We start from the raw sequence: 24,147 nt of genomic DNA, 5'->3' as shown, positions 1-24,147 counted from the left end.
GAGCGCAGGCTGGGAACCAAAGCATCGCAGGTTCAATTCCCAGTCAGGGCACATGCCTGGGTTGCAGGCCACAACCCCCAGCAACAGCACATTGTTTCTCTCTCTCTCTCTTTCTCCCTCCCTTCCCTCTCTTAAAAAAAAAAGAAAAGAAAAGAAATTGTCATGGCAATGAACTTATGTTAAGCATTCAGCTACAGTTGCTTTTATCATTGCTCCTTTCCACTTGCAGACCATGGACATACAAGGGGACTTTCAGAAAGCTTTGATCGTTTATGTCAATCTGAAAAGCTTTCTTGAGCACTGATCACAGGCAAGAGGATTTGCTAGAAGCTGTGGGGAATACAGAGATGTTTACATCATGGCCTTGCCCTTAGCTTCAAAGCCAGCTGGTAACATGGAGCACATGCAGAAGTGGAATCTAACAAAGAGATGCACGTGGGTGCCTAATGAGTAGCCCAGGTGGCAAGAGCTGTAGGAGCTGGGACCGGAAGTGCCACCAACTGTGGGATGGAGTTGTTCGAGTTTCTTGAAGAAATTCACTCTTCCAGTCAGTCAGTGGAGCAGCTGCTATCATTCAGTGTCCATGTCTGTCCATGAACTGTGCCTGAGGTTATGTCTGAGTTGGGTCTCGAAGAATGAGTAGGAACTTCACTGTTACACATTGTCTTCCTTTCCTTGCCTGCAATTACTGATGACTCTTATTCCTCTGTCTCTACTGCCCAGTCCCTCCTACTGCCCCTGAGCATGTACAACTATCACTGTGTTCTGTAGGAATTTCAAACCAATACACCTCAAGCTGAGAATATGATCTTTAAACAGGGCATGGCCTAGAATTTCTGTTTCATTTGCCATCACTGCACATCTGAGGTCCCAAATTATGGATCTTAGAACCAGCTCTAATTTTTTTCCTGCTCTATATTCTGCAACCCACTGTTCAGACGAGGGTGATATCAAAACTCTAAGGCAAGGGAGTTGTCTTCTAAATTTTGTCTCTTCTCCATATTGCCACAATTTATACTCTTAATTCAGGCATCTTTCACGTGGGGAGACAATAGTAGGAAGGCACTAATTTTGAAGGCAGACAAAGTTCGGATCCTAGCAACACACTTTGCTAACTATTTGGCCTTATATAGTTAGTAATTAATATTTTGCTGCCTTAGTGTGCTCTGAAAAATGGACAAGCAATCATTACCAGCTTAGGAAGTTGTCAGCACATAGGCATTTGAAATATGAAAAACACTTACAACAATATCCAGACTCAATAATTTGCTCAGAAAGTCTCATGACTACCGTTGCTGTCATCTCTATCCTAAACTCATCCCCGTGACTTCCCTGCCCCACACCGTCTCCAGGAATATGTTCTTAGACGGTACATTTGATCAGATCATTCTAAGTTTGACAACGTCCCTGCTGATTCACACCTGAGTGCAAAATAAGATAACTGAAAGCCATAGTCTTGGCTGTTTAAGATCTGGACCCAGCCACCCTCTCCTTCAAGTACCCGCTCCATCTTGACCTAAACTTGAAGCCCAAATACAAAGTAAACTTCCTTCTTTCCTTCTAATTTGTCAGGTACTTTCCTGACCCTTTCAACCAGGGCCTCCCTGGTTCTTCCTCCTTGTTGCCCAACATTCTGTATCCGCTTCTGCCGTGGCTCTCGTTTGTATGGGCACTGAGGCTTGTATGTAGTAAGTGCTCAGTAAATATTTACTGAATGAATTGATAAGTATATTTAATAGTTGAAAAATTTCTAGGAGAATCCCACTATGTTGGATGTTTTCCCAGTATTATAGATTTTATAAGGGTCCAATATCTTAAGTTTATGAATTATCTTGACCCTTGGGAGAAGAAGCACACAAAATATAGTGACCTTTTCTACACTTTCCCTTTCTGAAGAACAGAAATAAGTTCATCTTTCCTACAACTTGAACCAATTGATTTAGATAACATGTTGTCATCACCTTTTACTATAAATAAGTCCCATCCCAACTTCCCAGGAATGCCCCAGTTTATGCCAGTTATTCTGTATTAATTTAAAAAAGCACCTCTATCACTTTCTAAAATATTCTGATTTGGGTGATCAGTTATAATGTCATCCTAATTATAAAAAGGCTTACTTCTAAGGTTGCAGAAAAATTAAAGGATTGCATAGCACTATAGTCCAAAGGTAAATGCCCCATCTACAGACGCCACTCAAGGGCAGGTTGGCCTCATTTACACCATACACAGCATACAGCTTATCTTTCAAAAATGTGTATCAGGCATCTTCTATGAACTTCTGTGTTTTATATTTTTATATATGATTGTCTGCTTGTTTCCCATTACATACACATTCTCTTCCTCCTTCTTCTTATAGGTTGGGCCATGACCACAACTTACAGACACAGGTTCTGCAAGATTCAAGGAGCAGAGGTTAAAAATTCAGAACAACTCTTCAGGACTTAAGTGATAGAAATTCAAATCATATTGACTAAGGGTAAGCTGACTATTGCAACCCCTCCGAGATATACATTTCCTAATTCCCAGAAGCTATGAGCACGTTATCTTACATGCAAGAGGGACTTTGAAGATAGAACTAAGTTAAGGATTGGAGATGGGAAGATTGTTCTGAGCTTTCTGGGCCTTATACGAGGGAGGCAGGAGAGTCGGAGTCAAAGATATATTACGATGGAAGCTGAGGTCAGAGAGGAGAGAAGGAGCCACCTTTTTGGCTCTCAGCAAGTGGAAGGGGCCATGAGCCAGGGATGCAGGCAGCCTTCAGGAGCAGGAGCCATCAGGGAAACCAGTTCTTCCTTAGCAGCTCCAGAAGGGACCAGCCAGCCAGCACTGTAGCCCAGGGAACCTGATGCCAGACTCCTGACCTATGGAACTATGTAAGAATAAATGTGTGCGTTTGAGCCACTAAGTTCTTGGTAATTTGTTATAGAAGCAGTAGGGAGCTAATATACTGACTCATTGGAAAAGGGAAGTAGCTCATTTCTGCTTTTTCTGACTGGCATTTCCTAAGTGTCTTTTCTAGCTGCCACATTCCGTCTTACCTCCATTCCCAAACTGACCATATTAACTCTCCTTCTGGTTTGCCATGTGCATACTTGGTTTGCTACTGGAGTTATCACACCTTTATTGTCCTACTTTCAGCTATTCTTATGACATTTCTTTCCCTGCTTTACTTAAAAGTCTTTCAGCTCCTCATACACACTCCTGATAACCTCACTGAGCTGTAAACATTTTCTCCAGGCAAGGTTAGGCCTGCATGGGCTGAGCTATGGAGTGCTTTTATTTTACTCCCTTTCCTAAAATTTGTGACAATAAGAAGGTGGGTGAGCAAGAGGGGAAATGAAAAATAGAACAGAGGTGAGAGGGATTGGAAAAGCAGGAGGGGGAGGGGGAGACCTTTTATCCAAGCCACCCTTGCAGCATCTCCAAAGAAGGAGGAGGAGACAGGGGAGTGGGAAAACATAGGTGAAGATGACAAAAAGCTACAGACTGAGAACAAGCCAGGGATAATGCTACAGAGTAGCAGGACTCTTCTAAAGATCTCTGTGAAACTGTTCATTTCCCAGAAAGGATACAGATGGATTAAGAGAATAAAGAGGTTGCCAATGTTTTGAGTTTCCTAGGAAATATTTGCTTTTGTTTTCATCTCAGTCTTAAATTGCAATCTTCCTTAAGGCTCTCCAACAAAAGTTGCATGAGGAACATCCTGTAGAGTTCTGATGGTTAGCAAGTGCATGCACACTCTTACAAATGATAGCATTTGTTAGTGAATTTGCTAGTGAACATGCATTTGTTTATAACAGTAGCTCTGAATGGGTGATCTGAAGCTTTATTATCATATATTCTTGTTAATGTAAGACCATACACTGTATATGGCCCAGCACCCTGCCTTCCGATGTCTGTTCAGGAGTGTGCTCCCCAATCTGATCAGACACCACAATCTCCTACCACAGGAAACTGCAAGGTCAAGCAAAAGCAAATGAAAAACAAGTAGTAACTGAGAGAAAATGGAAAAATTCGAGAAATCAGTAGAGTAGAGACTATAAAGGGGGCCTCTGTAACAGTATCATTTCAGCAATCACCATTGATTTATTAACAAGCTCATATTGAGCTTCTACTATTTCCTGCATATATGCTTTACTGATCATATCAAACAGGAATTTTTTGTGAATTTGTGAATATGGCATGACAAAATTCCTAGAGGCTGAGGTTTCTCTAGAAGGAGGCAAAGTAGAAAACGTAGGAGAAATTTCCTGGGGGAAGGAAAACTGAGCTGGCTTCAAAGGCTGGGTCTAACTCCAAAAATGTAGATAAGAGATAAAGAAACATTAAAAAAGAAAAATAATGTATATGCAAATAAAAGGAGGTCTAAGCCACAGAATCTGTTGTATGTGAGCTTGAATGGACCGGAAGGATGAAGAGTGGTAAGTAGAATGAAAGGAAGCAGATAAAGCTGATGTATGGGGTAAAAAATTGATAACTAGATGAAGAATAAAGAGCCAAAAATTGAGGGGAGAGAAAAGAGTGATGACAGGTGTAAAACAAACATAATTTCAGATGTTCGCAAATTTCTGCACTTGAACCCACCACGGCGTTGGTCTCAGAACGCCTGGTACTGTCCAAGAGTCGAACCTTTGTTACTGTGCTTCTCTGTGGGTTTGCCAGATGGATTGTGGACAGAAAATCCACATGATATGTGTTTGTAATGTCTTGAATCATAGTTCAGAGCCCAATAGAAGTATTTTGTAAGCCTGAAGCAAAATGAGAGAATTAAAACTAGAATATATAAATTCATTCAGCGATGTGTGAAAGAGTTTCTGTATCACATTAGATTTCTTTTAAATGCTTTACTAATGAAATCAATAAGAAAGGATTCACTTTGATTTGTTTTGCATACTGGTTACTAATGCATTAATAAATTATCACTTTTGAGATTCAATTATGTGGTCTCATTTATCTCAACATTTCTGTGGGGAAAAAAGATAAAACAAAAAACAATATCTATCAGATGTATCCTTCACAACATCCAAATATTGTACCTGGCCTCATTGGTAGCTTTGCCTTGGGTCAATTTCACTAAGATGGAAGTAGGTTTCCCAGATACCCCTCCCCTGTGGGCTCTCTGTTAGGACTATTCACAAAGCAAACTGGAGTAAGGTTTGGAAGGCAGACATCAAGCAGAAGTGATATTCACACTCGGAGAGTTGGTGTAGGGTCAGATGCTGTTTGTGGTTCACATACATTGTTGCAAACCTGCTGGCTCAGTGAGGTGGGAAACACAGGCAAATGATGCAAGGGAGCAGGGATTAGAGTCCCCTCTGCAGAAACATTCAGTACAGGAGTTCATTTATCATTATGCTAAGTGAAATAAGTAAGGCAGTGACGGACAAATACCATATGATCTCACCTTTAACTGGAACATAATCAGCAAAAGAAAAAAGCAAACAAGATATAACCAGAGACATTGAAAGTAAGAGTAATCGAATAATAGCCAGATGGGAGAGGGGAGGGGACAGTGGGATGAAGCGTTTTCAGGAACTACTATAAAGGACACATGGACAAAACCAAGGGGGAGGGTGGAAGCAAGGGGGGGAGGTGGGTTTGGAGAGGGTTGGAGGGAGGGGTGGGGAGGAAATACGGACAACTGTAATTGAACAACAATAAAATTATTTTTAAAAAAGTTCATTTACTTATTTACGTACTATTTCATTTAAATAACTTATACTGCCCACCTATTCAATGAAACATACTGTGTTAGCTTCTGGTGGAGGGAAGGGGAAAACACTAGGAAGTCCTTGGCACAGCGCCTGGCCTCACAAGGCTTAGTACACAAGAAGAGAGGGGGAAAATATGGCCCAGGAACAAGATAATGTGAGGTCAGAGTCTTATGAGATATATGCACTATGAAGTAAAAGATTTGTTCATTGGTTCCTTCTTGCCACTAGTTTGTATTAAGAAGCCCCCATAAGCCCGGTGCCATCATGGCTGTAAAGGCTGCCCGTTTGGGGAAGGCAAGGCTGTTGTCTTCAAGCTGTAGAGACAATACAAGGTGATCAAGCAAAGCTTCTTTTCAAGCAAAGCTTCTTAAAGAGGTGATATCCGGATTGGGGGAAAAATGATAGGCAAAGGGGGAGGCAGAATCCCCCAAGTAGAAGGCATGGCTGAAGATGGAGGCGCAGGGCCGGCAACACACAGTACAATCCGACTGCAGAACGTGTAGGAGGCTACAGCAAGAACCCTGACCTTGGCTATCAATATATTTGTCCAGTGGGATTCCTCAACCATTCCAGGCTCATTTTCAGAAAACTTGCTTTTGCATCCAGACAACTTTGCATCCAGCCTTTCTGATGGCTCAGAAACATGGTAAAAACTGGTGCACTTTTTGGAAGGCACAGAAACCTGACAGAGCTGTGACGTGGGCATGATTATTTGAAGTTTGGGCTCTAGATATCTTAGCTCTACCTCACTTCAAATTTTATTCATCCCTGTTACACCCTTTCCTGAACTATTCTGTTTTTTGACTTAGTCTTAATTTATGAAGACATTGTTATTATATAATCCTTAACTCTTGCAAAATGCATCTAATATTTTCTACTTTCGTTATGGATAATAGTACTATTTTAATGTAAGAGTATATTACCAGCAACATATTTTTGATGGCTTTTTACACTAAATACAATGAGGTAGCCAAGTGAGACTCAAAATGTCTTTATTCTGCCCTGGTTGGCATAGCTCAGTGGATTGAGCACGGGCTGCGAACCAAAGTGTCACAGGTTCGATACCCAGTCAGAGTACATGCCTGGGTTGCAGGCCATGACACCTAGCAACCGCACATGGATGTTTCTCTCTCTCTCTATCTCCCTCCCTTCCCTCTCTAAAAATAAATAAATAAAATCTTTAAAAAAATGTCTTTATTATATTCTTCATGTATGCACAAAATCGGATAGCTTAGTGGATGTGAGTAACAATACACCATTATGTTATTTAAAAAAGAAATGCTTTTAGAATGAAAAGGCTGTTATAAGGTAATCTCTATCAGTTTTTACTACCTCACAGTTTTATATTTAGGTTATGTTTGCTGACTTTTAGTACAATGACTTATTTTATTGTAGTGTCTTATGTTTATATACTTGAAGTAATCTTATAAAAATTGAAAAACAATTTGATTTAGAAACAATGTGAATGCAAGATAACTGTTTATTTAAATAAATATAAGACTATCCAGAAATTAGAATCTAAAACACACTTATAGAACTGGGTTTTCACTATGTTCATATAAGACTTAACAATTTCCTGAAACATTCTCCCCCCCCATTTTTCTATACCTCGTTTATAATTATAGTGTCTGAAATACATAGATTAACTCCCTTTCTGTTTCCCCAACTTCGCTGTTGATGATTCCTTCAATGCTTTCCTGTGCTTGCACTTACGTGTTCCTTCCCAATCTGTAGAGAAATATGGTTAAAAGACTCATTGTTCCTTGTTTAAAAGAAAGATAGAGGAACCAGAAGAGCACCTTAATTATTGACAATAACTAATGTCAATACTTAAGTTATTCTCATTCATTTAGAAATACATAAGCCTATATTCTGACTATAATTTGATTTTAAAACTATAATTATATGAAACATGGATCTTAGGGACAGTCACATTAAAATAAGATGCTGGGAATTGTTTAGTAATGGCCTTGGCTGTGAATACAGCGAAGAGCTTCTTTTTGGTAGGAAACTGAGTACTGAAAATCCAAATCATGCAATAGACTCATGATTGATTAAACAATCACTTCTGATTGATTGTGATAAAGTGCCTACCTACATAAGAGCATGGAAAAAGCAATTGCCCGCTGCACATGGCCGTTAAGCGTATGTGTATGTGCTTGCATGTAGGCTAACAATCTATGCGTCTTTTATACCACAGGGCTGCAGGGGTAAATAAACAAAATAACTAACTAATGAACACATTCAGGGCTTAAAATTTCCACTTAAATTACATTAAAAATGAAAAAAAAGGACTTAATGGTTCTGCCAGGAGGAAGTACTCCCATCCCTTTCGGGACCTTCCTCCCACAACTGAAACATTTTGAGAATAGCACAACAAACATGGAAGCCTCTGGAACGTGGGAGGGACAGGGCATACTGCCTGGGAAACTCCGGACTCGAGGAACGACACAGTGGTGAGTTCCCTGGGTGTCCTGACTGTCTCACACACGTCAGGACAGGGCACTGCAAAAGCCTCCAGTTCAGAACTGCCAGCAGGTGTAACAGCAAACATTTGTAAGAAATGCCCTCCTGAGTCAAAGAAGACAGAAGTAAGTAGAGAGACATATATTCATGATTGGGAAGATGTAACAAAGGAAACATATCAATTCTGAAAATTGACCTCTAGGCTTAATATGATTCCTATAAAAATCCTAGCATGATTTAGTAGATACAGACAAGCTTGTCCTAAAGTTCTATGGAAAGGTAGGTGTCTTAGGATAGTTAAAACAATCTTTATAAAAAAGAATAAAATGGGAAAAATATTCTACCCAATATGAGAGTCTGCTAGAGAGCTGTGAATGGCAAGAGAGTGCCACACTGGCAGGAGTGTTCGCACACAGAGCAAGGGGGTAGAATGAGGACACCAAGTATAGACCCACACAACTACGCCCAACTGGGTTTGGGTAAGTGCAAAAGCAGTTCAATAGAAGCACAGTCTCTTCGACAAATGGTACTGAAGCAAGTGGACAGCAACAGACTCAATATACAAACTTGACTGAAAGCTCAGACCTTGTAAAGAACAACTCAAATAAATGACAGATTTAAGTGGAATACTGTAACATTTTTATAAAACTACACAGGAACAAAAATGCAGGATCTAGGCTTACAAAAGCATCTTGAACTTGATGTCAAAAGTACAACCCATAATGAGAAAAGTAGTAAGTATATGGTGTCTCATCAAAATAAAAACAAAGAACCCCCCCTCAAATCTCTCATGCAGGAGGCTTCTGATTGCTGGTAATTTATGCAGATATCCTGCTCTCAGGGAGATTGTGCATCATTCCCCAGTCCTTAAGGCACTGCCTTTGGGGGAGAGGTGTCCCCCAAAGGGGGAGAGGTTAACTTTACAGCAGAGAAAGCTAATGAACACTACTACCTCAGTCAGACAATCAGGTTCACATCAACTGTGATAAGTCATGTCGATAGTCTTTTCTCAGCCTTGGCTGGGTAGTTCAGTTGGTTAGAGCATCATCCCAATGTGTCAAGGCTGTGGGTTTGTTCCCTGGTCAGGGCACATATAAGAATCAACCAACGAGTGCATCAATAAATGGAGCAATAAATCTATGGCTCACTCTCTCCCCCCTCCTCTTTCTCTCTCTAAAAGCAATCAATAAAAAAATCTTTAAAATATGTTTAGAAAAGTAGTATTTTCTCTTTATATGATATCATGAAAATGGCATATTACCTCATTGTTTTCTGCAGAAAAGTAGTTATCTTTAAAGTTAATAGGATGGTACACTGACAGTGCTACTATACATATAAAATAAGTATACTCACCTAAATAATAATTGCCTCTTGCCTCTGCTGCTGATAATTCTGGATATATATTCTATGGTGCATTAGCCCATAAAGATGGCAGCTTCAAGCCTCTTGATTTAATAAAAAAGCCGGAAGCAAAGACAGCGAGATGTCGATATACTGTTAATGAAGAAAGTGTCAAGGTTGAACCAAACTTTACCTATCTAGATCCCATTTTAATTTTTAAAAATTTCATCAGCTTGAAATGGAAAAGAAAAAAGGGAAACATAATTTTCTAATTTACCTTTTTCTATCCCGGGGGAGGGCATAAAGAAGTAAGCAGAGCTGCCTGTTATCACAAAGGGCCACTTGCCCTTATGTTGATGTGAAGACACAGGAAATTGAAATTTGCAGCGCTGAGGGCGTGGCTCCCTCCTCTGGAACAGGTTGTCCTGATTGTGTTTGCATGTTGGGGTCACTTTACATGTTCATCACACTTTCACCCATCCAGCTCATTCAGAGAAAGCTCTGAGAATGCGGTTGCATTGCATGTAGGTAGGCAGTCTGGGGCATCAATGGCATAAGCATCCTTCCATTTGAAGATAAATTTCCCTCAGATTTTCTTTTGCTACCTCACCTTTGCCCCTTGTCCCTTCCCCTTGCATTAATTTTTTGCTCATAAACCCACAGAAACCAGCTGAGACCACAGGGGCAGGTAGGGAACCTGGCAATCTCAAATATTCCCTTTGAATGCTCTGCCCACAAACCCGAAGGCAAATCTGTTGCCCAGTATTCAAGAGCATCCTGTGTTTTCTACGCATAAAAAAGACACTGTGCACAGTATGTGTGGTGATTGAGAAGCTTTGAAGTCAAAATTGTCTAACACAAAATCCCTGCTCCATTGCGCATGAGCTACATAAACTCTCAAAGCCTCCCTTTTTTCATGTTTAAATTCCCGAATGCCCCTGAGAGATGGGAGAAAGATAATATAAAGAATGTAAAGAGAACTATCACAATATCTAGACCAGAGTATATACTACACAGAATATTTAAAAGAGACTATCTGGGCTAAAAATAGGCTTTCCATACTATTCCCTTTGACACTCAGGCTTGCCATGGGGCCACCTGAATGGACTAGAAAAAGCTAAGGGTCTTTGGCCTCCATTCTCTCATTACCTATTTCTTCCTAACTATGTCTAATGTTAGAATCCGTTTGGAACAGCCCTATCAAGTATTACTTTAGTCATCATTTACATCTTTCGACTGAAAGAAAATCACCACTTTTTCAAAATCCATATTGAGGCATTTTGAAAATCTTTCTAGGATCCAAGCAAGGCTGAACCCAGGGCACTCCACTGGCTGATGCTCATTTTACCCTTGGGGTCCATGAAAACAAAGGTACCCCCCTTCCTATTTGATAGCTTTGATAGCCCTTGGGCTGTCTGAAGACACTGTGTGTTCCCCTGACTTCTCTCCTCTAAGGCTGTTATATGTTGTCCCAATGTCTTTGAAATCCAACCTTTTGATTATCTTCCTGATCAAAACGCTCCTGCCAAAGACATCCCCATGTCTTAGTTGTCTATGTTCTTTCTGTTCTCTGTAAGTAACCCACCTTTGGGATTTCCCCGTTTCCTGTCGTAATCACTCTTTCCCTTCATAAGTGAAAGCCAAAGTTAATTTGGGGAGTGGTATTGCCTAGGCGACAATAAAATAATTTCCACCTTTTTAAACCCATTTCCTGTTTTCCAGCAACGCAAGATATTTGAAGACAAGGACCGTTCCTATTAACTTCACAATCCCAGATTTTAGAGTTGGGACCATAAAATCCTGTCGCCACAGTCACTGTACAGATCAGGCACGTGAGGCACACATCCATGCAACAGTCAGAGGAAGGTCTTACAACCTCAGGAGCTTCCACAGACTTGCCATATATCTCAAGTCAGAGCCCAGACATATATTTTTTACCTGGATAACTTTTTTAAAAAAATAAAATTCAGATTTTACATTCAAGTTATAGCTTTCTAGACTCTTAAAATGTGGGACTCTTGCACTTCTGAATCCGCATTTCAACTGTCTACGGCGCTCCACGGTGCCTGTGCCATGTACGAGGGATCGTTCTCTCTCCACGTGACGTGGACAGCTTCCGTGTGCGTATAAATCAGCTATGCTGCCTGTTGTGTGCATCACATAACTTTAGAAGCATCTGCATATCTACATTTATTATTTGAGCCCATGACAATGCTGTACAATATGTGGCGCTGCTGTAACAGAGCACGTGTGTTCTAGTTGCATTGAGATGTCTAAGGTGTTAAGCGGGGATAGGGTGGTGTAGTGATTTAGAATATGAATTCTTAATGAATGTTAGCTACGGCCATTTCCTTCAGACTGGGCCGCAGAACCCACGTCCTGGTAGATAACAGAGGGCTCCCTGCAAGTTGATACTAGCCATCTGCACTATGACTCATTCGCATCCAGTTTCTGGGGGTTTCCACACTGAAAGTCTCACTGGGCTGCTAATGAGGAGTCTGTCATTGCCCAGCACCAGACGAGTGGCTTAAACACCTCCACTCCCTCCCACATTCCCATGTGAGGAATGTGAAAAATGCCGTGTGTTCAAGGTGACCCCTGAATCATACACTTAGACTGGATCCCGAGTGAGACCACATGTGTTTTAGTGACCTATTAACACCGATAGGTAAAACATATATTTAAAAAATTGGGTAATTGAATGTTATACTTCAGTTGGTAAATCACTGGCCATAGGACTGCAGCTGAGGCCCTTTTCAAATCTTTCTAGAAGCTTTGAAAAACTGATTAGTCACCCAGATGCCTGGCGTTATCTTTATGAATCATCAATCAAGACAATTCTCCTGTGCCAAAAATCTAGGCTCATCATTCATCCCCAAAGCATACAGGTTTTTCAGAGAAGTTGTGCGTATGGTCAATAACCTCATGGGAAGATGCTCACCATTGTTAGTCACTAGGGAAATAAAAATAGAAACCATCACATACCACACATACCTGAATGGCTATAATTGAAAAGACAGATAAAAATAAGTTTTGAAATGCACAATGCACAATTAAAAATGCACAATGGTGCAGCTACTTTGGAAAAGTCTAGAAGATGTCAAGGTTAAACACAGAGTTACCAACATGATCTAAGAATTCTAATACAGGTATATACCAAAAGTAGTGAAAACAGGTCCCCACGAAAACTTGTACTCAAATGTTCTGGGCAGCATCTTGCCTAATTGGCAAAGTGTAAAGAGCCCACATGAGTCTGTCATCTCATTAACTGAAAAATAAAATGTCCTACATTCATACAGTGAAATATTATTCTGCAGTAATATCAATGGAGTATCAATACATGCTGAAATTTGGATAATCCTTGAAAACTTTAATATACATGTAGGAAACTAGTCACAAAAAAGCACATGTATGATTCCATCAATACGAAATATCCAAAACAGGCAAACCTATAGAGACAGAAAGCAGGTTAATGTTTGCTAGGGCTGTGGGAAGGGGACGGATAGATGTAATTGTTCTTACAGAGTGACAAAATTAGGTTGTGTTTTAAAATTAAATAGTGATGGTAGTTGCAAAACTTTTAAGCAGACCAAAAAAAATTGAATTGTACCCTTTAAATGGGTAAAATTTATGGTTTGTGAATTATATCACCATAAAGCTGTTAAAGACGGTAATAAAACCAGTTGAAAGATTACAGTCTCTTGGCCCAATTCCTCATGTCATTCTTAACAGGGACCATATATAATAATGACTTCTGAAGATTTTTCTAGGATTCTCTTCCACTCTGGGTCTAGGAAGGTAGCACCTGAGAGCATTATATTTTTCATTCAAAGAGGAGTTCATTTTCCCCCTCTCTTTATATCTGGTGCCCTATTATATTTCTCATTTCATGATCCCTGAGAGTCTACACTGTAGACTACAGAGACTAGCGTCCCTGTGATATTTTGAAATTTGTAAGCACAAGGCAGAAAGATTTAGCTGGAGAAAATATAGAGAGATGAATGTAGAATTTTATAAATCATGGGATGATGCTCACTATCCTCAGTCTACTCTGTATTTGTCATGCCCGAGTTTTGCGTTTGGAAGGCAGCGGTTTCAGCGGCTTGTGCATAAGGGTGTGTATGTCTCTGTGTGCCCTTTAATCCTTGAATCATATGATGACACAATGAAAATTAGACGAGTATCTATTCATTTTTAAAATCAGCACTTTGTTGCCCTAGCTGGCGTAGCTCAGTGGATTGAGCACGGGCTGCGAAACAAAGCATCGCAGGTTTGATTCCCAGTCAGGGTACATGCCTAGGTTGCAGGCCATGGCCCCCAGCAAATGCACATTGATGTTTCTCTTTCTCTCTCTCTCTCTCTCTCTCTCTCTCTCTCTCTCTCCCTTCCCTCTCTAAAAATAAATAAATAAAATCTTAAAAAAAAATCAGCACTTTGTAAACAACTACCAAGTACTAAAAATCTATGGTAAATATGTCCAGACTGTTTTTGGATAGAAAAGAGAGTTGGTTCCATGTATGCTGAAACATAATAGATATCTGCTGGTTTTCCTAATCTAACACTTTTATTTTCTAATAATCTCTCATTCCAGAATAAATTTTATCATTCAAATTGATTATTATGCCTTCAAGTCATGAATTTTTCTGAAAATACATTGCAGAGACTACACAGGTTCATAGCAATGTAGAGTATTATATATAATAACACATAGCTGCCTTTGGAAGAGTTAACCTTTGGGTTTTCACTATCTTTAGGATACTGATATGATTTCCTTTTTCCCCAGCTACTTTAGGTGCACATTCCTCTGAGAAAGGAAAGGTTTGAAGTAGAGAAGTTACCGTTCACTAGGATCAACAATGCAGGAGGAGAAGTAGGCACTTGATAGGATGAAAAAGGGAGGGAGTATTTTTTTGTTTTGTATTTTGACCTGTTGATTTTGAGACAGCTCTGCTCATCTGCCTGGAGCTGTCAGGCAATCAGGCTGGCATAATGGTTCTGAAGTTTGGAGAGAAATCTGGATTGAAGGGACAGTTTGGATATCATCCGTATTTAAGTGGTAACAAAAACCAAGGGTATAGATACAACTACCAGGGAAGGAGGAGGGACATGGCAAAGCCAGGAAAAGTTCAATAGCAACCCTACAAGACCATTTCAACTGAGGAAAATTAGTTAGCAAAGATTATGAACTTGTCTTTTGTTTACATGGCCTGTAAGTGATAATTTCAAAAAATAGAACCAGTTACTCTGTTTTAATCCAGTGCTCTTCCCTGTAAGCCTCTCTCTCTCTCTGTCTCTCTCTCTCCCCTACAAATAACTTGGGTGCTCACCTTGTATGCAACATTCATAAGGCTCCGTGAAGAAAGAAAACAAGACAAATCCGGACTCCTTGAAAACAACGCAGTCGCAGTGAGACTGCCCTTTTCACTCTGTCCAGAATTTTTCTTCTTGTCTTTGCTTTCACTCCTTATTTAGACCAATAGATGCTTCATGTATCCTGAAGCCTCAACTCCAGTGCCTTCATTTGGATTCGTGATCAGCACATGCAAGCCAGAATTATTTTACAAAGCTGTCTCTCCCATTGTCAATCACTCTATTTTTTTTTTCCTTATGTGATAAGAATCTAACACTCTAGATGCAAAAGCAAAGTCTTTTTCATCTGGCATCACCATGCTGGGCACTCTCTTCTTATTCTCCATCCCAGGATGAAGCCTCAGAGGCAAACAGATCCCTCCCAGTCCATCATACAAGATTCTACATCAGTGAAGATAATGTTCAGACGTATGAATTCTTCTTCCGTTTTCTATCCGGGTTGTACTTATTTAAAAGATCCACCTAAATGTCACATCTTTTGAGAATATGTCCCTTCAGAATCCCAGCCTGTGCTTATCTCTGTGCACCTACACTCCACAATTCATCTGACTTAGGATATATTGTTAGATAATTTTCTGAATGCATATTATTATCAGAGCGTCTAGAGCAGGGGTGTCCAACCTTTTGGCATCTCTGGGTCACACTGGAAGAAAAGTTGTCTTGGGCCACACATCAAATACATTGCAACAGGTAATCACAAAAAAATCTCATAACATTTAAAATAAATTTATGATTTTGTGTTGGGCTATGTTTCCAGCCATCCTGAGCTGTGTGTGACCTGCGGGCCACAGTCTGGACACCCATGACTGGAGGGTGACAATGTCTTTAATGTAAGACCTCTGCTTTATCTGTGTTTGCACACTTGTCTAATTAAAGCATTTAGACAAACTTAACTAGAAAAATGACGGAACTGAATGCAACCTACATTTCACCAGATATTAAAGCAATAGGCATTTATTAACACACCCTGGCTGTGAGATATTCATAGGTGGAGTCTTACCTATGATCAGCGGAATTCTTGAGTTTCAGTTCAAGAATTGTTCAACAGAGCAAATCTTTCTGCAACCCAGCTTCATCTCACCATCAAATGCAATAAGGTTCCTTGTTCCTAGTTAGAGGAGAAGTGGAATGCAATAATTGAAACTAAACTGTACCGGCTCATTTTTGGATGACATCCTGTTTGAGCCCAGAAACCTTGGGGCCTATTACAGTTTATTCTCTTGAGCCATTCCACACCGTACCCGAGGGCTTTCAGAAGCCTCCCATCTTGGCAAACCCTCATTATGTCACAGGGCTGCCTGGAGGCCCTGGAGAAACCAACTACCAGGAAGCCAGTTAGCTTAGGTCCATCCCGGACTCTGTCTGCTCAGTAGTTACTGAAAGGCTTCCTTCCCTGTTTCCCTTTTTATTTTTACATCCTATAATTAATTACTCCTGACATGCAATTTCCATGAGCACAGGAAGCACTTAAATTGCTGTATCAGGGAAGGTAGGAAAAACGTCAGTTCTAGGCAACTGTTCTAGGGAAGCATCGTATGCTGGGAGTTTTAGAGAACCCCAAGACAGAGCACCGCAATTGTCTGAGACACGTCCCCGACTGGAGGGTCAGAGAACGATGCTCTGCTTGTGCGTCATACCAAACACCCTTCTTCACGTGCTGTGATCCAGCTTGAGAACGGCATGGGCTCCTGAAAGAAGTGTCATTGTCACATCTGGTTTCTAGGTTGTATCCAGAGCCCAGCTTTGGCTCTGGAAAAATACAACATTCTTCCCTCCATCAAACAACAGAAGAAGGAAGTTTGGACTTTCATATTAAATTATGATAAGAGTGCACTTTAGTAACCAGTGACAGATGGCTTAGTATTGACATCTCAGTCTTTTCACCCATTAGGAGTGTGCAGCCCCCCCTCCCCCCCACACACACACTGATGCTCTCTCATGATCCCCGGCTACTTTCAAACTCCATACATTTGAAAATGCCAATAACTAAGTTACTCCTCCCAGGAATATATTCCTTGCTGTATATCCTTTCACTTCTTATTGAATACTTACTGTTTGCTTAGCACTCAGCCAGGTGCTTTGAAAGATATTTAGATCCAAACACAACACGCTTCTGCCTTCCAGGAATATTCAGATTAGTAGGAGGTTTTAAAACAAAAGCCCAGCATTATAGTTCACTTCTCTGAATAGGACAAGGCAGTTTATGTGCATTATTTTTATTTAACCTCTGCCATAAAGTCAGTATTGTTAGTTTTTAAGGTAACTGAGATTTGGAGACTGTACATGAATATTTAAAGCTCACAGATGTATCAGTGTTAGAGCTCCAGTTTGAACTCAGGCCAGCCTGCCTCCAAAACCCCTGTTCATTTTACTACAACATTGTTGTAATAACAGTCATACAAGATTTTAAAAAGATATAGGCTTAGATAAGAGAGGAGCTGTTGTGAGAGTGAAAATTATCCCAATGTTATCTTTATTTCAAAGCCTGTTCCTGTGCCTAGTATAAAACCTAGAATGAAGATTTCAAAATATGTAGATATTTGTCAAGAATGTATTGTAGAGGAACAAATGCTTTTGTCCAGGATATACACCAATTAAATCAGTGTTCCAGCAGCTCCATGGTAAGGCTGGTCCTGAGATTCTCTCCTGGAATGGGTCCCAAACACACAGAGTTTCTTTCTCTAGGAGAGCTTCATGTACAAGCATTTTGTGACAATAAAGAAAATGATAAAACCGCATTTGTGAAAGACAAATCATAATGTTTGTCAGGCATAGGTAGGAAGAACTTGCCTACCTATAGTTCTGTATAGGATGTCACCGCCAAGGGTTTAAAGAAGGAAAAGAAGGAATAGAGGTTGGAGGGGGTGTGTTTATATGTACACAGAAGACATTCTAAGCAAAAATTATAGAAGATTTATATCCCTATTTACTAGGAATATAGATCGTTTGCCTGGTAGAAGCTTCTATCCAACACTTTCCCTCTTTACAACTATGCTCCATTCCTTCTCCTTGATTTGGCATATTATTCAAAGATTCCAGTTTCCTCACTCGGGATTAGGACTCCTATTACCTGCCTTACATTTCTGCAGTGGATGTCAGTGTTGTCTCTTGCAGTTAAGGGATGTGGATTTAAAGTAAAGAAACAAATTATGGGAAGTCCCACAACCTCACAAAGTACGAGGTCCTTGCTCATAATCTATGGCTCCAGCTACCCTCAATTTCTTTCCATTTCCAAACCTCCAGTCTCCTCTGTGGTTCCCCAACATCTTTGCACGTGTTGTTTCATTTTTATGACGTTCTCCATCTGCATTAGTTTTCTAGCTACCTCAGACCATCCCTTAGAAGGTTTCTGTGGTTCCAGAAATCCAGTTTGGCTTAGATGCCCCTCCTTTGTGCCTCTATAGCACCCCCTGCTGTTTAGGTGCATGTTTACACAGGCTACACCTCTTTCTGTGTCAGACGCCTTTTGGATGAAATGCTGTCATAGGGTGGCCCCTGGTTTACCATCTCAGAAGAAAGGTGAGTTTTTTTCTTCTTATTTCTAATAAGATATTATTAAATTTTTTTATTTGGTCAAGCTTAGGGCAGGAGCCTAACCCTAGAACCCAGTATCCAGTTGAAACATGGGGGCAGACAGGAGACAGGGGTGTGTGGCGGACCATGTTTCCTAAAGGGCCATTTGTTTCCTGTATCTAGGAAAGATGAGAGGCAACCATCAGCGTGGACTAGATTAATTGTTAGTCTTCTTGAGAAAATAAGGAAACTTGACAAGCTTCCATTCTGCCCTAAGGTGGACACCAACATTCTGCGGCAAAGAACTGAACCTCCCTCCTGTGCAGAGCAGATTTTTGGTTTTGTTTCCTTTTTTTTATTAAATAAGCAAACAGATCTTTCCTGAAATGATAGGCATTTTGGAGCAAAAGTAGGGCAATGCCCTATTCATGTTAAGGGGTGGGGGCAGTGCCAGGAAAGGAACTAGTGTGACTGAACTACTAAGGGCTATCTTTCATACATTTTCTCGTCTACATACTTCGTTATGTATCTCCCTTCTCTTTTGCCAGTTTTTTAAATGGTGACCATTCGTGCACATCTATCATGTAACGATCACCAGAGTCCTGGCTTGTCAGGTCTCAGTTTCACAGATGAATTAAAAGTCTCAGCAATACTATGTAACCTGCCCAGTCACCTTGCTGGTTAGACCTGCACACAGGATTCGATCCTGAGCCTGTGAAAGTCCAAAGTCCTTTCTCCACTCACAACAGCCTGGTGCTTGCTATCCTTGTCATGCATTTCATTGACACTTACAGTTCCACTGAGATAATTTTGGTGCTTTCCATTGATATGTAGGCCTTACACTCTTTTCTGCCAACTCCTTAGTTGTAAGACATTTCCTTTCTAGAAACATGGTACAGAAATGACTACATATCTACCAAGAGAGCCTTCTTCCCAGCATGCTCCCTGTTTCTCAGATGAAACAACACAATAATTACAGGAGTTAAGGAGAGTAGCTGTTGCTTTTTGAAAGCGGATGGATGGGAGAAACAATGGAAGAAGTTGACCATTATTCTATCAATAATGACAATGTCCGAACCTGAACTGTTTATGTGGTCGGCTGCTTACCTGTATGTATTACTCACCATCTGTATGTGAGGTTTCTAGCTAAAGGACGGAGGATGGGCACGGCATGATTTGATCTCACTGCTCACTCAGAAATGGTACATTGAAGTTGGTAATGAAAATACATCACTTGAACTGCATTCCCAAGAGACAATTTGTATATAGAGGAATGGAGACGTGGCTGACACAAGACAACTTCCTCCTCCTCTCTGCTAATGTTTTGATGTCTGTTGCTGGTTTGGCCCTTAAAATAAACAATATACAACTGGCCCAAAGAGACATAAAATACACAATAAAGTCTAAAAGCAAGTTAGACTTATAAACTATTCATCTGCATTGAAGCCGTGTTTGATATTATCTTACAATAAAGACAAATATAGCATTCCACTACTTCCAGGTCTCCTTTATAGTCATACTCCAGCACGATGTTATTGAATGATTCCCTTATAGGGAATGAGCATGGCCCTCCATCGTCCTGCCCACTTGCTTTTCTGGTCTCAGAAAAGATAATATTCTAGATGTAGCCATGAAAGAAAATCAAGAGTACAATTGTTCTTTATTGTGTGTCAGTTCAGCTTTAATTATTTACTATTGGCCATGCCAACCACTGTTTAGGTGTATTCAGTGACCCAGTAGAATCACCGTGCAGATGCAGCGAGGACCGTACACATAAACGCCTAGCAGAATGTGAATGAGTTAATAATGTTGAGGCTGGTCGAAAGAGCGATTTATGAGTTGGAGACTGTTGCTGCCTGACTGTCCTGCATCTCTATCTCAAGTATTTCTATTACCAAATAGCATTGTAGTTAACCATGTTGTGTAACCAAGAGTAATTATTCATTCCCCTAAGCCTGTTTTCTCATTTATAAAATACTTAGTTCAGAATACTGTTCTGAAGATACAAAAAAAGAATACATATAAAGAACTTCTAACATTGTCTGACACATAATCAATGATAGTAAAAATTGAATACTGCTATAAAGCTGAGGATTTGAAAAGGTACCTAAATAGATTCCCTAAAGAATGCCAAGGGCCAGCTGTAGTCTACGTAATTAATTCCAGATCCCTAGAACCATTTCTGATCACATATGGTTTTTATAATAGGTACTTAAATCATATTTGCCCTTAGATATATTTCAAGATGCAGGGTTAAAAATGTAAGGCATGATGTTTCTCTACTTCCGCATGTCTGTAGCAGTCACCACTGTTTAGTTCTAGCACTCTTTCTGAGATCAGGCCAGACCTTAGAATCCTTCTTAGTGCACACAGTGATCAGATCGAGCACGAGAGAGGTTCCTATTTAGCTTTACTTTCATGGGAACTTGGTCTGATGCCATTATTCTGACTCACAGCTGAGGGAGGCAGTTCAATCACAGTAGAGAGATTTAATGAAGGTGAACAGGAAAATAAAAAATTAATAATATTCCTTTGAGCAGCTTTTAAGCCCTTTCTCTGTAATGCATATAGATATAATCCAATTCAGAAAGTGCCTCTCTCAAAATGGCAGAAAACTTCAGTTGCGTTACTGGGCAGAGAAAAGGAGTAATGCAGGGGATGCCAGCTGGCTTTTTTGTTTAATGTGTGGGCAACAGTGCCCTCTCTGAACCTCTGATTCTACTGGCCACTCTTTCATCCTATAATAGCCTTCCACAAGGAGTCATCGCTCTCATGTCCACTTGCTTTTGGACTCTTGGTTCAAATCTTCCCAGTCTGAAGCCTTTTCTTGAGACCCAGTATACACAGGTTTATTTTTAAATCTTTTGAAATATGAATATATTTCTTTACTAGGACTCTCATAAGAATGACACATTAGCACTGCTCTTCTCATGTGAAAAAGATGCATACATCGGACCCAATCAAGGCAAAAAACAGGGGTAAGGGCTCTCAGAGCTGGTGCCAAGTGTCCACCAAAGAACTCTCTAGTCACCAAAGAGAGGACATTTTTCTGGGCTCCAGCATCTCTGTTGTAGCTTCCAGGTCTCTGACTTGCCCAGAATCCTTCTGTCCAGCACCAGTTGACCCTACTTTCTATGGTCATCCGGACTCCTTTAAGACTCAGATCAACTGTCCCATGTCTCACTTTTGGAATTTAGCAGCATGCATCCCTTTGGTATGCTGCTGCCCCTGCCATCCTCAGGGGCACAGCTGGAAGTTGGGAATGGGAGGAGAAGGACATAATATCATATTACCAAAAGCAAACAGCAGGGGCACCTTAGCAAGGGACATTTGGGCATACACCTGAAAATCTCACAGAATACATGCTTCGCCCAAAAATGATACATAATCCCCTAGAGAGCTGAGTAAACCCCCATGCCATTTAAACGTGTATGGAATGATTCCATAGGCCATGCACATGGAAATCAAGTGGGTGGTGTTTACTCACCACGCCCTGCAAGCAGAAGGGACTTAGTGCCTGAGAGTGGAAACCAGATCGGCCATCCTGGCTCTTTTGCCTCTGTGCTGGTTGTCACTACTCTGCCTCCACCTTTCTGGACCTTAGTTCATTTTTCAGAAGGGAGAAAAGATGGCAGAGAGTCCACAGAAGGGAGATTTAGGGCTGGGGTACGGTGAGGGTGGGGTGACGACCTGTAAGACAAAACAAAAAATAATACAAAAATGTGCAAACTAGATTTACTAGATGTTTTATAACAATGGCAGGTAGCTGGAATACTACATGCTAACACAGACAACATGATACACAACCCCAGGAGTCAGCGGGAAGTGTGGCGGAAGCCACCGGTTTAGTCTAAGAGCCTTTCCATGGACTGCTGAGTGGACTGGATCTGCTGCTTCAGCTGTGAGCCTTCTCTGATGGTGACAGAACAGGTGACAACAGGCCTGGAGACCCCACAGGCCCACCCCAGAGCCTGCTTGGAGCGCACCAACACGTAGGGCACACTCTGGCCTTCACACAGCAGCGGGAGGTGCGTGATGATCCCAAGGGGGCTGTGTCTGCAGCCATCACAGTGAACTCAGAGACGCCTGTGTTGAGGTCTTTGGTGGGCTGGTTGGCTCCTTTCCGGAGCTGCTTGCAGTTATGTGACTGCTGCCCGAGGTCCAGAAGCGTGTGGTGAGGTGGGCATCTGCGAGAGGGTAGGCCTTCAGACTTACATCAGCCTCATCACAGCGGCGGCTACACCGTCTCACCTCTCCTCAAGAAGCACCGAGGACACCCTGCACGTGTTTTATTAGTTCCCAGTTCCCTTCAAACCTGATCTAAGTGTGTGAGGATATTTGAGGGAAGAGCTGCCCCTTGGAAGGAACACTAATACTTTTCTAATTTCCTTCCTACCTGAAAAATTCCCATGAGTTCTGGGACGAAAAGCCTACGTGGGCATTCTGGAGTTAATCACAGCCTAGTTACAATGAATTTGTTACTAGGCAGCTTATTTATGTTTTTATGAGTCCTGCAGCTCTTATTTCATTACTGCCTACTCAGAGCACAGGATCTGTCGGGAATGATAAAAGATCATCCTCATTATAAACTCAAATATACCTCCCTTCCACTCATTACATCGACCTTTATTAGAATACAATAAATATACCAGCAGACAGGGGAGCTTCTCAGCAAAGTTTACTTTCATTTAAACAAACCACTGCTCGCGCTTGGTATGTATGTAGGATGGAGAGTGGAAAGTGTGGCATTTTGTAGATACTGCACAGATTATAATGGCATTCCCTTCAAAATACCATGTACAAGTATTTGTCAGTCATTCACCCAGTTCATATTAATTATATTAACATGTTCTCCTTCTTTCTCAGGAAGGAGAGAGTATGGACGAGAGCAAAGAGAAACACCTGAGGAAGGGGACACAAGAAAAAAGGGAATGCAGACAAGAAAGGCAATGCCTATTCGAAAAGCAGCACTTAGTGAAATGACTAATAAAACAAATTGTATTGCAGCTCTTATGAGATAAATGATGCTTAGTTATTGAAGAGTGATTTCTTCTCAATATCTGCCCAACTTTAATACACATTTTCCCATTCAGCCACCTTTTGTCTTTTGATTGGAACATTTAATCCATTTACATTTAAAGTTATTATCATTTTTGTTTTTAAATTTAATTAATGTTCATGGACTTTATTGGGGTGACATTGGTTAATAACACCATACAGGTCTCAAGTGTATAACTCAATATAATACCATCTGCACACCACATCGTGCCCTCCCCACCCAAAGTCAAGTCTCTTTCCAACCCCAGTTACCCCCCCCCTCCTTTCTTGCCCACGTCCACCTCCCCCCCCATCCCCTTTCCCTCTGGCTGTCACCATACCGTTGTCTGTGTCTATATGTCACATGTATATGCACTCATCTCTTCACCATTTTTCCCATGAATTAAAAAAAGTCAAGACTGATCTTGGATGGTTAAATAATAACTAAGAGCCCTTTCCTGTTTTATCTATTACCTGGAGATCTCAAAATTTGTTCAGCTAGGCTAAAGTTTTACTGGGTCTTATTAACACATAAATAAAAAAATATTTACCGAATGGAATTTACAATCAAATAAGTTTCTTCTCTCTAAATACAATTAGGGAGATCATTTCCCCAGCCCCTCTGCTTCAATGGTTTTTATTTCTTTTATTGTTATGTACTATATTAACCAACCTTAAAAATCTAAGTCCAAATACTTTTAAAAAA

General features: G+C 40.7%; 1 pseudogene; it reads right to left on the bottom strand.

Moving 5' to 3' along the window:
- Nucleotides 1-22,130: 22,130 nt before the first annotated feature.
- On the bottom strand, nt 22,131-23,668 carry LOC114497042 (annotated as a pseudogene).
- Nucleotides 23,669-24,147: the final 479 nt, after the last annotated feature.

The sequence above is a fragment of the Phyllostomus discolor genome, chromosome 5, assembly GCF_004126475.2.
Source record: "Phyllostomus discolor isolate MPI-MPIP mPhyDis1 chromosome 5, mPhyDis1.pri.v3, whole genome shotgun sequence".
NCBI lineage: Eukaryota > Metazoa > Chordata > Mammalia > Chiroptera > Phyllostomidae > Phyllostomus > Phyllostomus discolor.
This window is presented reverse-complemented; position numbering and strand designations above follow the sequence as displayed.